The sequence below is a fragment of the Panthera leo genome, chromosome F3 (genome assembly GCF_018350215.1).
Source record: "Panthera leo isolate Ple1 chromosome F3, P.leo_Ple1_pat1.1, whole genome shotgun sequence".
Classification (NCBI taxonomy): domain Eukaryota; kingdom Metazoa; phylum Chordata; class Mammalia; order Carnivora; family Felidae; genus Panthera; species Panthera leo.
In genome coordinates this window covers 7,420,974-7,437,383 of record NC_056696.1, presented here as the reverse complement: position 1 = coordinate 7,437,383, position 16,410 = coordinate 7,420,974, and positions in this window count along the sequence as shown.

Genomic DNA, 16,410 nt, shown 5'->3' with positions numbered 1-16,410 from the left:
GAAGATTAACTAAACTAATACATGTGAAATATTTAGAATCAGTGCCTGGTACCTAAGAAGTGCTCAACGAATAGGAGCTTGTATGAAGATCCTTTGTGTCTGCATCAAAGTGGAGTTAGTGTGTGTGTGTGTGTGTGTGTGTGTGTGTGTCAGAGAGAGTGTGAGTCACAGGGAAGGGGATAGGTGAAAAATCTCTAATGTCTCTTCTGGCACTAAAAAAAAAATTACATATTTTGTCTGTTACTTCACATTGGTAGCTGTTCCTCTGGTAGCTATTCCAGAGGCTATCAATAAAACCTGTTAGTAGGTCTTATTCCCATGTCCAACTCACAGGAGAGAAACTGAGGCAAAGTATGGACTTATACTCAGGAAATTAATGATGTTGGTAATTGCAGTGATTCCTAGGACAGCAGCATCAGGACAAATTTGAAGTCACTTGATGTACAGAAGAGCGATTTCCCACAGTTAAAATGAAGCTCTCTTTATTTGCTTCTGCTAATTAAAAAATCAGAGCTAAAGATATTTAAACACTACAGTTAAAATGGCATGGCTCTCTATTGGCTTAATGAATTCCCCCATGAAATCAACTCTAAAATGTTACTCCTCGTACGTAAATCATGAAACACAATCCTCCTTGTTCTCTTATGAGCTTTACAAGCTAATGTTTAAGATCAGTGTTTATGTTCCTTTCTAAAGGTTATACCATAATCTTCGGCCAGCAGAAATAAAATTCTGGCTCTCTGACTTGCATGGTACTTCTTTTAACTAGAAAGAAAAATATTTTTTATTTAAAATTGACAATTATTGGTGGATTCCATTTTATCATAAGTTCACTTCTGGCTTCTTTAGAAGCAGGCCTCTATATCAAGCTCATCATCATTCTCCAATGGAACGCCTCTTCCACAAACAGCCCACACAACACTGAACTCAACATCTATCCTTTCCAGCGTCCTCCCCCTGCCAAGGGGCCTCCACCTTCCGGACGGCACCACTCTCCACCTGCTTTCCTTGTCCAATCAGCAAGCCCCACCAATTTCCCCCTCTCTCAAATCTTCCAGACACCTGCCACACTCCTCAGCCTACCATCAATTCTTCAATAGATTGCAGTAGCCTCCCAATGACCTTCCTGCCTCCAGCCTTCATACCTGCCAAGCCATTCTGGGTTTGCGACAGATGATGTTCTAAAATGAAAATCTGACCGTGTTGCTCTCTTGCCTAAACCTTCCTCTGGCTGCTTTTAGGATTAAGTCTAAACTCCTGGCCATGGGACATAGGCCTTGTGTTCTGGTCGCTGCTTACCTACCTGACCTATGATCAATGCCACTGCCACAGCCAGATCGTGCTAACCGTGTATCTACATGAACTGGACTTGGGTGTTTCCATCTTTAAAAGGCATTGGGTTTCTCAGTGACCTATTGCTGTATAATCACCATCTGCAAACCAACAACATGATTTATTTTTTGCCTAGGCTCCATTTGGTTGTGTTCAGTGTAAAGGTATACCAGGCTGGTAAGATGGCCTCACTCACATGAGTAGCAGTTGGCTGGAGGCCTTCAGGCTCTTGCGTGGACCTCATTCTCTGGTAGGCTAGAACATCTTATAATGGTCTCGGGGCAGCATTTGAAGGCAGCAAATGCAGAAGATCCAAAGCCTTTTATAGCCTAGCCTTGAATGTCATGTAACATTGCTTCCTCTATATTTTATTGGCAAGACAAGTTCCAGGGCCTGCCCAAATTCCATTAAATAGGATAATTCCATTATCTTGATGGGAAGAATGCCAAAGTCACATGTGCACATCCATGCAAAGGGACATGCAGACCATTTAGGAATATGTGACTGCAGTTTGCAATTTGTGTCATGGGCATAAGCTAAAAGTTTCTGAAGGGGATGGGGAGAAACCAAAGGGACACGACCCTTCCGTTGACCCTGATGAAATCCGGGAAGCTGAGGAGTGTGGCTAGCCTGAGGCAGAGAGTGGGTCTGACATTAGATAAGACGGACCTGAATACTCCTCTTACAGTAAGGCACCATGGTTTTCTTTTATAATTACCATTTTCAACGTGCTGTGAGCCAGGGCAGCCACCAGAAGGGATATAAAGGAGGTAACTAGGCAGGATACCTTTCTACTCTCTGAACCTATTAATCACATAGAACACTTTTGTGTTTAAATTTTCTAGGGGTGAAGAAGTAAGAACACTTATCAAACAATGTAAACATCACTTGCATTACCTTGGTGTCCAGCCTGGATTTCTATCTATCAGAAACAACAGCCCCAATAACATCAGCACCATGACAACAGGGCAATTTATTTTTTTTAATGTTTTATTATTTATTCTTGAGAGAAAGAGAGAGAGAGCAGGGAAGGGGCAGAGCGAGAGAGGGAGACACAGAATCTAAAGCGGGCTCTGGACTCTGAGCTGTCAGCACAGTCTGATGCAGGGCTTGAACTTACGAACTGTGAGATCATCACCTGAGTCGGAGTCGGACACTCAACCAACTGAGCCACCTGGGCACATCAAAGGGGCAATTTCTGAACAGCATCATGCATTTTATCAACGCACGCCCACCGCAGAAAGTGCAGGTAAGTTGAAGGAAAAAAGCAAATGTCTCCCAAAATCCCACAGCCCAGAGCTAACCACCAGAAAGAGTTGGGCATGATTTTAACCAGTACTCAAAAAACACATTCACTTAGAGGTTCCCTCCTTCCTGAGTCTCAATGTGAAACGTCAGCATCTTAGGTTTTGCCAAGGCTGCAGGTTTCTTGGCCTCTAGTATCTGCTGTAAGTCAGGGTCAGAGTCAACTTGGGAGCCAAGCCCAAGAATCAGGATACCCAAGCCACTGGACATGAGAGAGCAATCCCATCCAAGGACATTCCAGGGCAAATCGAGGAAATGAATTCAGGTGAGACATGAACACCAGACCCCAGTTCTGCACAGTGTGACTGGGAAGAGCAGAGGAGCATCATCCAAATTGCTAGAGGACCTCCTCCCCAGAACCTGAGAGATTCCTGCTGCTCAAAAGCTAGGGGGAGAGACCATTGGAATTAGCCACACCTCCTGGCTGGATTGTGGGCCCCCTCAGTCTTGGGCATGATCACAAATAAGCTGACATCAAACCAGAAATTTTAATAAATGCTGGAAGATTTATAAGTCCCAAAAAAATCTTAACTGCCAAGGTAGTGGTGGGGGGCAGGGAGGGGGGGAAACCCTCACAATGATCTTATCTTTATATGTATCCTTTGCTGCCTGGAAACTGAGATTTCCTTGGGAATGATACGGTCACAGGATTGATGAAGGGCAAAGGGAGGCAGCCTCTGAAGGCCGTCCTCTGTGCACCCTGAGACAGAAGGGACATGAGGCAGGTGTCTGTGTGTGTTGGGAGGTAGGCGCTGGGCTTCAAAGTGTTTCCATTTTGTCCTCGTTAGGTAACAATGAACGTGTGATTTCCTTAGTCACTTACAGTAGAGAAATCTACAAAAGTGATTTCTCAATAGCCTTTGCAGGAGAGTTGGAGAAACATAGGAGGTACAACTGCAGTGAGTTATAAAAAATGGCTTTTCAAGTTGAGCAGTAAATTAGTTCGGGCAGACATTCTGAAGGGCAAATAAGGAATCTGTACTTCAGATCTGCAGCCAACTCTTCTGTTGTCACTGGGATGAGAATAACGCACCAAAGCCATTGGTAGTGGCCACAATGGGCTCAGAGCATACTTTTCAAAAGATTAACATTAAACTTCTTCAGGAGTAAATGAGCGTGTTTTCTTTTGTTACTTCTTCTTTTATAATAATTTGTTAACATTACGGGAACAGTTATAGGTGTCATCTGGTTCAGTGGGTGAAATGAGTTTGGGGCTTTTTTTTTTAGTCTCTCTAAAGAGAAAGTAAGGTGGTAGACTAATTCCTAATGACAGCAAAGTTGCCAACATGAATGAAATTGCATGAGTTGTGTGTGTGTGTGTGTGTGTGTACGTGTGTGCACGTGTGCATGTATGTTTCAGGACCAGGTGGTTAGAAAATGGAAGATGAAAATAAAGGATGTCCTGTCCAATGGCTTCCATGTAACAGATGACAAGCTATAAGAAATATTAGTGTCATCTTGAGCCAAAACTATATTTCAGCCCAAGGTTACATTTTCATAATCACACCCTGTGTTTGGTTTTTGCCACTTTTTAGGTACTTCCTAGACAGCCTGAGAACCCACAAGAGCATCTGTATGTCCCAGTTTTGAGTAATAATGCCACCATAAAATTCTGGGGGTACCTGGATGGCTCAGTTGGTTAAGTGTCCAACTCTTGATTTCTGTTCAGGTCATGATATCACAGTTTGTGAGTTAAGCCACTTCTGGCTCTGTGCTGACAAGGCAGAGCCTGCTTGGGATTCTCCCTCTCTCCCTCTCTCTCTGCCCCTCCCCTGCTCATGTACACATGCACACTAAATAAATAAATAAATAAATAAATAAATAAATAAATAAATATTTAAAAAATAATGCTACCAGCAAATTCTGCTTTCTGAAGGAATATTGGCTATGTTTATGTGATACTTGGAGTATTTATTATGCCTTATTATGCCAATACAGCAAAAATCAGAGCAATTCTGATTTAGCGGTGACTATCAACTTATTTTCACTTTTTTCCAAATTAGTAGATAGTTAAATTGAGTTGTATTGATACCACAATTGCTTCTGTCTCAATTATCTTAAAAGTTCATTTAAATTTTTTCCTTTGGTCTATGTTATGAAATTTTGAGCCTCACTTCTCAATATTTCATTAAGGAGATGGGTCTATCAGTAAGAACTCCACATGTGCACCATGCCAGAGTTGCAAGATAGACCTTTTAGAAGAAATTTAAAATTATTTCTTTCCATTTAAGAGTTTCCTTCCTATTTTGGGCATATAGAAAATTCACGCAATAGAACACAGAAAATTCTGTAAGAAGAGCTGTAAACATGTACTATGATGGTTACTGGAAACATTGTGGGTTTGCACTTCCGTAACATCCTTAGAGTTAGGCAGGGCTGCATGATTTGTTTGGTCAATGAAATATGAATAGAAGTGATGTGTCATTTCCAGTAGAAGCTTTAAGAGCTTCTATTTAAGCTATTTAAGCTTCTATTTAAGCTATTTAAGAGCATGAGAGTGATTCACACATTTTCCACCTACTTCAGGCTGACACCCAGCTGCCGGGGTCCCAAGTGAGCATGAGAAGCAGAGCTCCCCGTGGGGGAAATTTGTTAACATGGCATAACCTAGCCTATCCTGACTTATTCAAAACAGAAAATTTGTAATAAATAAGTCTATCAATGCTGAGAGAGGACATATTAGTTGGAGTCTTAGGTTGAAAGTCTCAAAATCTATTCTGAATGTTCTGGATAGATTTAAAAATAAGGGATTTATTTGAAAGTATGGGTGGAGAGACTCACAGAAGTGATGGAGAACAAGGCTTGAAGAGCGGGTCAGGACAAAGGGATTCCCTCGCAGGGCTGGACAGCAGAAAATACGGGCTGCTGGGAGAACATTTTTAGCCTACTCGTCTCTGTGTAGCAAGACTGCCCTCTCTCATTCACTGTTCAAACTCCCACTGAGAATGTCCAGGCAGCTACAACTCAGTTCACCTGTCCTCATCCACACCAACAAAACTGCCACCAGTGCAGAATTCATGGTGAAAGGAGATGACTGTGCTAACAGGAATTATGAAGATGTTGCAAGGCCAAAGAGTGATAAATAGACTCTAAGTGGCAGAAGTAGAAATCCTTGAAATGAAGAGCATCACTTACACTAGAACTAAGGCAAGATGTTAGCCAACTAAACTTCAGAATTCCCCACCTCCTGCCACCCCATCCCACTGTGATAGAGGCAATGCCTGAGCTGCTTCCTAAACCAGGGGTTTCCTGCAGAACCCTTAGCAGCCAGATGGCTTCTTGGACAGACCACACTCACTTTTCTCCTTCTGCTATTGCTGCTGACTCATTCCAGCTTTTAAAATACCTCATTATCCAAGAACCTCCTTTCTAGAAAGGTCATACAAGTAGTCTCAGGAGGCTACCTGTATTCCTCCAGCCACATCAGAGAAAAGCAGCCTCAGAATTATGACACGGCAGGTTAGGATACTGAGGTGAAGGCCTTTATAAAGGCAATTTTCTGTTGGTATTCACTTCTTCTTGGGTGGCATTTAGTAAATATCATTGACTGAAATTGACTAAACATAGCCATTTGACTTCATAAAGAAAGAGTCTCCTTAAAACTAAGGAGTGCCCTTTTCTTGGCATTTAATATGTAAGAAAAATGCTTTAAAAAGAAAACAGAGCTCCCTTAATTACTATCAGCATAGGAGAAATGCATTGATGTGTCTTCCTAGTAACAGGTTTCCTCTTTTTCTTAAGTCAAATATAAGCAAACTTCAGTATATTCATGTGTGTGTGACAAATGAGAGCAAACCTTATTGTACTCTATTCAGGAAAAATGCTCCCAAGACCCAAACAAAAGAGTGTCATTGTGACACCCTCAATAGCCCCAGGATTTAGTCCTTGGGAGCATTCTGTGCAAAATCTGGAAGAATAATGACAAATACTTAACACTGATGTTCTCAGTTGAGAATAGCAATTAACAAATTCATAAATTCCTTGATTGCTTTCTTTTCTTTAGTCAAACATAAACATTTGTTAAAAGATACTTTTCTTTAAAAATTTTCTCCCAGGAAATAAAACGATATTCGATATCCACATTGCTACTTGAACCTCATACCATCTCATCATACCAGGCTCCCAGATTCAGTTACAGAGTTTCATGTGATAGTGACTGTTGGTTAATAAGTCAATGTGAACTTGAAGGGAGGAATTTGGTGAAGTGTCACAGGGCTCTCCCTCCATTATATATGGTCCATGACTTTATTAGAAAATCTATAATGATGTCAAAGTGCCCCCAAGAGGGGACCAGTTGACAGATCATATGACAGGCAATGTCTTAGAGAATTCATAGTTTTAAGTTCTGACTCTCAACCTTGTAGATGCAAAAGCTGATTTATCCACTTCTAAGAAAGGATGAGTATTTCTGGAAATGAAATCATCACACTAACCAAGAACATAGAGAACATTGTATAGAACTAAGATGCCAAGTCATCAAATTATACTGACATTTTTGCAGTACGTGGACTGAAATGTTAGCATTGTCAAGCCTAGCATATTCTCTCCCTGTAGATGGAATTATATGAAATGCTGAATTATAATCAGAATAGTGTTTTGTGAGCAAAGAATCACAACAAGGGAAGTTAATTGGATAAATTTTTAGAAACATGCCTCAGCCAAAGCAGCTTAAGACAGTCACCCTCAGAATAGGGATAATCTTGCTCAAGGGGGATAGTAATATTGAAGATACTAGGAATGACTCCTCAACTTTGGGTAGTTTCTGGGCTTGAACAGTCTATTGGCCTTCTTATAAGCCTTAGGGAAGATCAGAAATCAACTTGTCATCTTAAGGGGATGACATATCTGTTCTCCAACTCCGTGATTCACACTGTTCAAGACATTGAGATATGATAACCAAGACTTTCCTGGAGTGGGGAACTGTCCGTGGTTCTGAACAACTATTGGCAACCCTGAGATCCTGCTGAATCTAAACGAAATTTCTCCCTGGAATTTATATCCTATGCTGTTAACAACACCCACCCAGATTCAAAGAAGGGGGGTGGACAAAAGTTTTATATAAAGGGTAAAATCCAAATGTTATGCACAAAAACTGTATGCATGATTTTTTAATGTGTAAAAGTTAAATGAAGATGAAACTTCGGGAAATGCAAAGAAATAGAGAAAGAAAACTAATGATAAGTGAGACTTTTACTTATCCTCTAATTTTATGATAGAGAAAGAGGGAACAAAGAAGATATATAGAGGCCCTAATATACATACATAATATTATATAACAAAGCCTATAACCAGAAAACAGAAACAGTGAATTTTTACATATATGACACATTTATAAAATTGAACACATTAAACACCACCATTTCCAAAAAAAATCTGAGCAAAGTAGAGAAGGCGGAAATGCTTCAGATTACATTATCTGATCATAAAGCTAGAAATTACAATACGGGAATTTAAAAGGTCTCTCAATTCTTACTGAGAACCAAAATAAAAAAAGAAATCAAAATAAAATTTACAGAATATATAGAAAATAGTGACAATAAAACACTACATATGAAAAATAGTTATAGCATAATGAAAATAAACACAGTAAGTACTGAATTTAAAAATTAGTAAAAGATAACTATGCCTGGGAAAGCAGAAAGAACATATTAATAAACAAGAAAGTAGACATAAATACATAAAAAACAAAAACATAGAATTAATTAATAAATTAAAGTACTATTTCTTGGCAGGAGGGAGTAAAATTTTGAATTAGGGGAAGGAAGAGATGATTGGGGCAGAGAAGAAAGAAAGCTGGGGCACAAAAGAAAGAAGGCAGAGATAGCTCAATGAACAAACCAGCTGGAGAAGCAAAGTCAGAGGTTGAAAGAAAAAGTTCAAATTCCCATCATTTCAAATGACTGCAGGTCCTAGTAAAATTATTTTGCTCTCCATGGAAGTCTGAACAACAGTTCTCTTTCTACTCCCCTTCCCTCCTACACACACGTACACACACATTCACACTCACATACTCACATACACACAGGCAGAGGGAGAGAGAGAATTTATACCCCTCTTATTCTACATTTACATCTCAAATGGTATTCTTATTTCCCTTATTTCCTTTTAGGAAAGCTCATATTTCTCTCCTGTATACAAAGCTACCAGTTACTGAATGTCTATCATGGGCCAAGTGGAATGTAACAGTTTACAGACATTTTTTGCTAAACTCACACCAAAATGTTCAGGCATTATGCCTATCTTATAGATGAAGAAATTGAAGCTCAAAAGTTTAATTTTTCCAAAGTCACATAGTAACTCAAACATAATTTTATATATTCCAAAGTCAATTTTTCGTGATGATACTATACTGCCTCTCCATGGATAGAGGTAGAGATCACATATCACATACTAATAAAATTTGTACACAGAAAATTGTTGAGAAGGAAGGCTAAGATGATTAATACAACCAATGTCCAAATCATCTCAGCAATCTGAAATAATTGACCGACACCAACATGAAGAGCTTCCTCAGGGCTAGGTTCAAAGTACTATATTTGGGAGTTAAAAAAATAGTTTTATACATACAGAATCAGGAAGATCTGTTCTGATGCAGTTCATCTGAAGAATTCCTCAGCATTTTAGTGCTTGTATGCTTCTTATATCAGTCCATGTCCCAGCAGGAAATAGTGGTATTGTCAAAGAGTTTAACTAAGAAGAGTTTAATGGAAGGAGTGTTATGGCAGCTAATTAGTAATGGTGAATCACCCAGGGACTGGCACCATGGCTTCCCAGCAGGAGCTGAGGCCATAGGTAGAAGGACACACTCATTTTTTTTAATGGTTTATACCTTTTTGCTCTTATCTTCAGAATTCATACAGGGGCCTCCCATTGGTCAAACCCAACCAGAAGCTAGAGAACAGGGCAACCTGAGAGGTACATTCCTTAGAGATTACTCCTAGGAAATTTTTCAGGGAGCACAAACCTGGGGAACCTATTTGGCAGGGAAGCAAATAGAAAATAATCAGCACTTTCACTCCCATCCAACTGAGTGACTCAGATGCTTTAAACACACACACACACACACACACACACACACACACACAAAGCTAATCTAGTCTCAGGCCTATTAATCTATATTTTAGGTCTTGATCATCAAGGATCTCCATCCTGCTGTCCTCTGCACAGACCACAATGTACCTGGAGATCATGCTCTGTCTGAGTTCCTCACAGAGAAGGAAATGTACACAAGAGGTGCATCCCAAGAAAGCCATCTGGTATGTCAACGCTTAAAAAACCTAGGGCATTTACTCTAGCATAGAAAGGCTGCAGAAAGACAAGCATGAATGCTCAAGCAGAAGGAGACTAAATTGTGGCAGTCCAGAAAGCAGATAGTAGACACATTCAAGAGAATTATCAAGAAGCAGAAATTAGCTCAACATAAGCAATAAATTCCTTATCTTTAGACCTATCCATCAGTGACAAAGATTGCAATTGGAAGAGTAACCCTCCCTCCTCCATCACTTATGAACTCAATCATAGGCTAGGCTGCCATCTACTGTTGGGGTTGCTGCAGAAGATTTATGTGCTTGAGAACATTCCCTTTACACCTCTCAGACTCAGACTCAGCAACCTAATGCTGCTACTGAACACACTACTCAGTCCTGCTTAAACAAATGATTGTCCTTCCCTCAAAGGACCATATAGGCAAGACCCAAGATCCTGAATTTGTTTGGATGTCTTCCCTGCTACTGACATAGGAATTATTTTTTTTATTTTTATTTTTGAGACAAAGAGAGACAGAGCATGAGCAGGGAAGGGGCAGAGAGACACAGAATCGGAAGCAGGCTCCAGGCTCTGAGCCATCAGCACAGAGCCCGATGCGGGGCTCAAACCCACAGACTGTGAGATCATGACCTGAGCCGAAGTCGGATGCTCAACTGACGGAGCCACCCAGGTGCCCCTGACATAGGAATTAAAATACACATCACTCTAAAAACAATCTTTGAGTTTGCCACTTCTGAAAGAGACTAACGGGTAGTGACTAAATATCCTGAAGCTCATAATGCTTCTAAGTCCTGTCAAAACAACAAAATATCCATCCAAAAATAGCAGTTTTGCACTTAATTTTAGGCCTCATATTATAACTCCTTTCTTGGCCATGATTACAGCCAGAATACCTCTTTGGAACTGATAGAATAAATGCCTGCTGAAAGAATGGGGTCTCCAGATAGAGGAGCAAACGCCTGATTCTAGAAGGCCTTCAAGAAAAAAATGCTATCATAATAACATAAATAACTGTTCATAAGCTATTCAGTGAGAAAAGATTGTAAAACAGTATAGGTAATTGTGTGCATATATATTACCTATGTATGTTAATGTTTAAAGTATACATATACTCAAAGAAATAATAGTTATCTGTAAGTAGTGGAATTAGAGTTGCCTTCTGTTTTCCTCTTTGTTTACTATATTCTCTATAATATGCATGGATTTTTAACTAGGAAAAAGCATTTCTTTTGTGTTTTTTTTCTTTCAGAAAGAGAAGAGCTACATAGTACATGGCTAGGTAGACTTTTAGAGAGTTTGACTACTTTGGAAGGTTGACATAGCTGTATTTCTTCCATAGTTTGGATTCTGACCTAGAGGAGACATAAAAATTTGCTTTGAACCCTGGCTTGGTAGTGCCATTTCACTGTGAAAGCAGTTTCATGGATCATGAACCACAGAAGTGACTTCAGCAATGCAAAGCCTGAAAACCAGAAAGCACAAGTGATCCAAACAGATGATGGAGAATAAAGAGCAGGTCAGGAAATGCAGTGGCCTTTAAAAAACACACAATTAATTACCTTTTGTGGTTAAGATGAACTCTACTCTGCTCCCCAAATGCCCTTATATAATTATAACTTAAAATGACTTGTTTTATAAAACCCGAAGTTCCTCCAATGATGTACCAAGGGCAGGTTGAAGGGAATGGTCAGCTCCCATGGAAGCAAGAAGGCATGATCTGTAGAGAATTTAAAAACAGTAATAAAAGTGAGCAAATATGTGTGTGTGTGTGATTTTTAAAAATCACGATGCATCAGCAATGCCACCCTGCCCTTGACACTTTGCTAAGGACTTTGTAAGTGCCCCGGTGAAGAATTCACTGATGGGACAGGGGACTTCCTTCCACCTTGAAGAAAATAACCCTTTATGATATTTGTATGCACTTCCTTTCCCTCTTACTTCATCTCTTAACTCCTTTACTTTCTTTTCATTTGAGGGGGCAGGTACACAGAGAGGATGGGAGAGGAGCAAGGAAGATACATATTCCTTTAAATAGAATTAGTGTCAATGAGTCACCTGTGTCCCAAAATCCTGAAAAGGGACAGAAGCCAAGACTGGATGATTTCCGTTTATTTGCTATTTTCATTAGAAAAACCTTCCATCTTAACTGGGTTGTAGGGTCATATTGCCTTTTCTCCATTTAGTGGCAACGTTTGCCCCCAAATTTTCTCAGTTCTTTGAAGAATTAATTTTTTTTTCTTCTTTTATTCACTCCTACAATTATATGCAGCTTTTCTGAAAGTATTAGGGCTTGTTACCTAAGGACAAACACTTTTAAGATGAATTTTATTTCTCACATGCTGTATATTATTTTCCAGGTATAATATTTTATGCCATGTGCTATTAGAATTACCACCTTGGTCTTTGCAATACCAAGAACTTTCTCTATTACGTCTCCAATTGTGTAAGGTTGATATACCTACACATTTCACTGGGATTGAAATACCTTCAAAAATATGTGCTCTCCATTTTTATTCATATGGTATTTTTAGTTTTGAAATTCTTTTCAGTTAAGGTCAAATACCAAGTACTGAGGAAACACCCAAAAGAGCAATTCTATTATTATAATCTTATTGTTCTAGTTCAACTGGATTTATCTTATTAAGGCAGAAAAAAAATAATTTTGAGAGATGTGCAATTCCAGAATTCTGACATGACACAAATAGCAGTGGGGAAGACCAAGGCATTGGAAAATGCTAGAACATGAGGTCCATGTTAACCTGTTTTTAACTCACTGTAAAAATCAACTTTTATACCATTATTTCTCCCAGTATTCCTGGTAGATAATAAACTAGGGCTTCCCCAGAATCAAATGTATAACCAGGTAGTCACAGAAAGTGCTGGAAGGAGATACAGTCACATCAGCTCTGAATCAGCAACTGAGCTGATTCATGAAAACCAGCAGTACATTGGGACCATATGTTTTCAACAGTTATTCAGTACAGTTTCATTTTTGTGAATTTTGATCAGAGTGGTGAATTACAATGTAAAGAACCCAAACCTCAGTTATCACAGAAACCAAGATAGTTTCAAAAATAATCTCCCTTTTGATACCACTGTATTTCTTTACATACACATGTACAGGTACCCTCTAATAATAAAAATTTTATTATTATTAAATTAATAAATATCATTTATCTGGAATATATTATATGCCAGGCACTGTGCTGAGCACATTTTATACGTTGTCACATTTAATTCCCACAGTAATTCTGGAAGTTTAGCATTATTGAGCCATTTAATGGATGAGGACAATGAGATATTTTTATCCATGAGAACATACTAATGAGAGAAGTTCTCTTATTCACTTTCTAGACTTAATAGTACCTCCTTATAAAGACATTCTTTCATTACCAATAGTCAACCATGCAGACATTTTAAGGGACTTTCCAAAGCAGATCAATAACGTTTCCTTACCTCTTATCCAGTACTGCAAATGCTCAAAGGAGTACTATTTAGTTGAACTATATATAACTATTTAAAAAGCTTTGGATATAGTGCCTTAAAGTTGTGATTGATATAAATATCTGCTATTTGCACAAATGTTACTGAGAAATTATGCTCCAGGATACACCAAGAAATCCTCATGTGAGTTTTTCTGTTCTAAGTCACAGTGACAAAGGCTGCTAGTTGCTTCCAGTAGCCAATCTTCTCCATGTTTCTTATTAACAGAACCCTGATCTTAGCTGGGCACACTGACACCTGTAATAAAAGTCTAATTTTCTAGGATCCCTTGTGGTTAGAAGGCCATTTGAACAAGTTCTGACTAATGATATATGAGTATTATAAGGGACTTCCATGAAATCTCCTTTAGAGATCCAGGTCATCCAGGGGGTCATTGTTAATGACAGCAGATTATGATCCATTGAATAAAGTATGGATTTGTGACATTATATTAATATAAATAATAACTGAATATGTTGAAATTTTGAGGTGGAATGAGATACTTCCATAGCCTTAAGAAAGCTGCTCACAAATTACATATTCATTACAAAAGGGAAAAGCATAGCTTAATAGGTGAGAAACCTAGAAGAACTACACTGATCTAAACTGCTTTAATCAACATGCAGAAGGTTGAAACTAGACCACTTTCTCACACCATTCACAAAAATAAACTCAAAATGGATAAAGGACCTGAATGTGAGACAAGAAACCATCAAAACCTTAGAGGAGAAAGCAGGAAAAGACCTCTCTGACCTCAGCCGTAGCAATCTCTTACTCGGCACATCCCCAAAGGCAAGGGAATTAAAAGCAAAAGTGAATTACTGGGACCTTATGAAGATAAAAAGCTTCTGCACAGCAAAGGAAACAACCAACAAAACTAAAAGGCAACCAACGGAATGGGAAAAGATATTTGCAAATGACATATCGGACAAAGGGCTAGTATCCAAAATCTATAAAGAGCTGATCAAACTCCACACCCGAAAAACAAATAACCCAGTGAAGAAATGGGCAGAAAACATGAATAGACACTTCTCTAAAGAAGACATCTGGATGGCCAACAGGCACATGAAAAGATGTTCAACGTCGCTCCTTATCAGGGAAATACAAATCAAAACCACACTCAGATATCACCTCACGCCAGTCAGAGTGGCCAAAATGAAGAAATCAGGAGACTATAGATGCTGGAGAGGATGTGGAGAAACAGGAACCCTCTTGCACTGTTGGTGGGAATGCAAACTGGTACAGCCGCTCTGGAAAGCAGTGTGGAGGTTCCTCAGAAAATTAAAAATAGACCTACCCTATGACCCAGCAATAGCACTGCTAGGAATTTATCCAAGGGATACAGGAGTACTGATGCATAGGGGCACTTGTACCCCAATGTTTATAGCAGCACTCTCAACAATAGCCAAATTATGGAAAGAGCCTAAATGTCCATCAACTGATGAATGGATAAAGAAATTGTGGTTTATATACACAATGGAATACTACGTGGCAATGAGAAAAAATGAAATATGGCCTTTTGTAGCAACGTGGATGGAACTGGAGAGTGTGATGCTAAGTGAAATAAGCCATACAGAGAAAGACAGATACCATATGGTTTCACTCTTATGTGGATCCTGAGAAACGTAACAGAAACCCATGGGGGAGGGGAAGGAAAAAAAAAAGAGGTTAGAGTGGGAGAGAGCCAAAGCATAAGAGACTGTTAAAAACTGAGAACAAACTGAGGGTTGATGGGGGTGGTAGGGAGGGGAGGATGGGTGATGGGTATTGAGGAGGGCACCTTTTGGGATGAGCACTGGGTGTTGTATGGAAACCAATTTGATAGTAAATTTCATATATTAAAAAATAAAAAAAATTAAAAAATAAAAAAATAAACTGCTTTAATCAAGGTGTGTGTCATCTCTAAGAGAGCAAGTCAAAATCATGAGCCGTCTAATACAATGCAATGAGAAAATAAAACATCACTTCTGTGGCATCTCTGCCAAAGGCACAATGTGTTTAATGATGAGGGAGCATTAGACAAACCCAAACTGAGGGACATTGTACAAAACAGTGCCTGTAATCTTCCAAAGTGTCAAAGTCATAAACTCCAAGAAAAAATAGAATAGACAGAAAGTTGTCCTAGACTAAAGGAGATTAAGGAGACACGAAATTTAAGTGCATGATTCTTCATCTTTTTTTAATGGAGGACATTATTGGGATTGTTGATAAGCTTGAATGGAATCTGAAGATTAGATGGCAGGTAGTGAGCTAAAGTTCTTTTCCTGGTTTTGATGGTTGCACTATGGTTTTGCAGCATGTCCTTTCTGTCAGTAATGCATACTAAACTCTTCTAGGGTGATAGGACATCATATCAGCAGTTACCCCTAATGGTTCCACAAAATACTTCTTTGTGTTATTTTTGCAACTTTCTGTAAGTTTGAGATTGTTTCTCAAAAAAGAATTTTCCAAAATAAATGAAAGATATCAAGCCACAGACTCAATACAGTGCTATAACACGCAAGATGTGAGGACATTAAAAACCATACTCAGGTACATCATAATAAAACCTGACCCAAGAGCTCCTTTCCAGCACCCAGGAGTAGATTCTCTATCACACCACTAACAGGAACTGTCAAAAGTCACCTTGGAAGTGTAAATCCAATGAAACATTTCACTCTATTGACAGGAAAAGATCCTTCCCCTTTCCTTCCAAAGCCTTCTTTCTTTGCTGCTTCAGGAATTTTGATGAATAGGACATCCATATTATTCAGAGTACTTCAAGCCCACAGCCCAGAGGCCCAGACAACTCAAACACAAAAATCCACTGTAGATGACCAAAGGCTGGAGAGTTCAGTCCACAATATTTCTACCTTTAGAAATCCTACTGTTAAAGAGCTACACCAAATCCAATTCCATTCCTCATCAAAGGTCATTATTTTACTCCCCTTGAGTTAGAGAGAATATCAGACTTTTACACCTTTCTTGCTATATTTCAGCATATTGTTGAACTCATGAGCAAATTCTTAGTTAAGACAAAGAGAC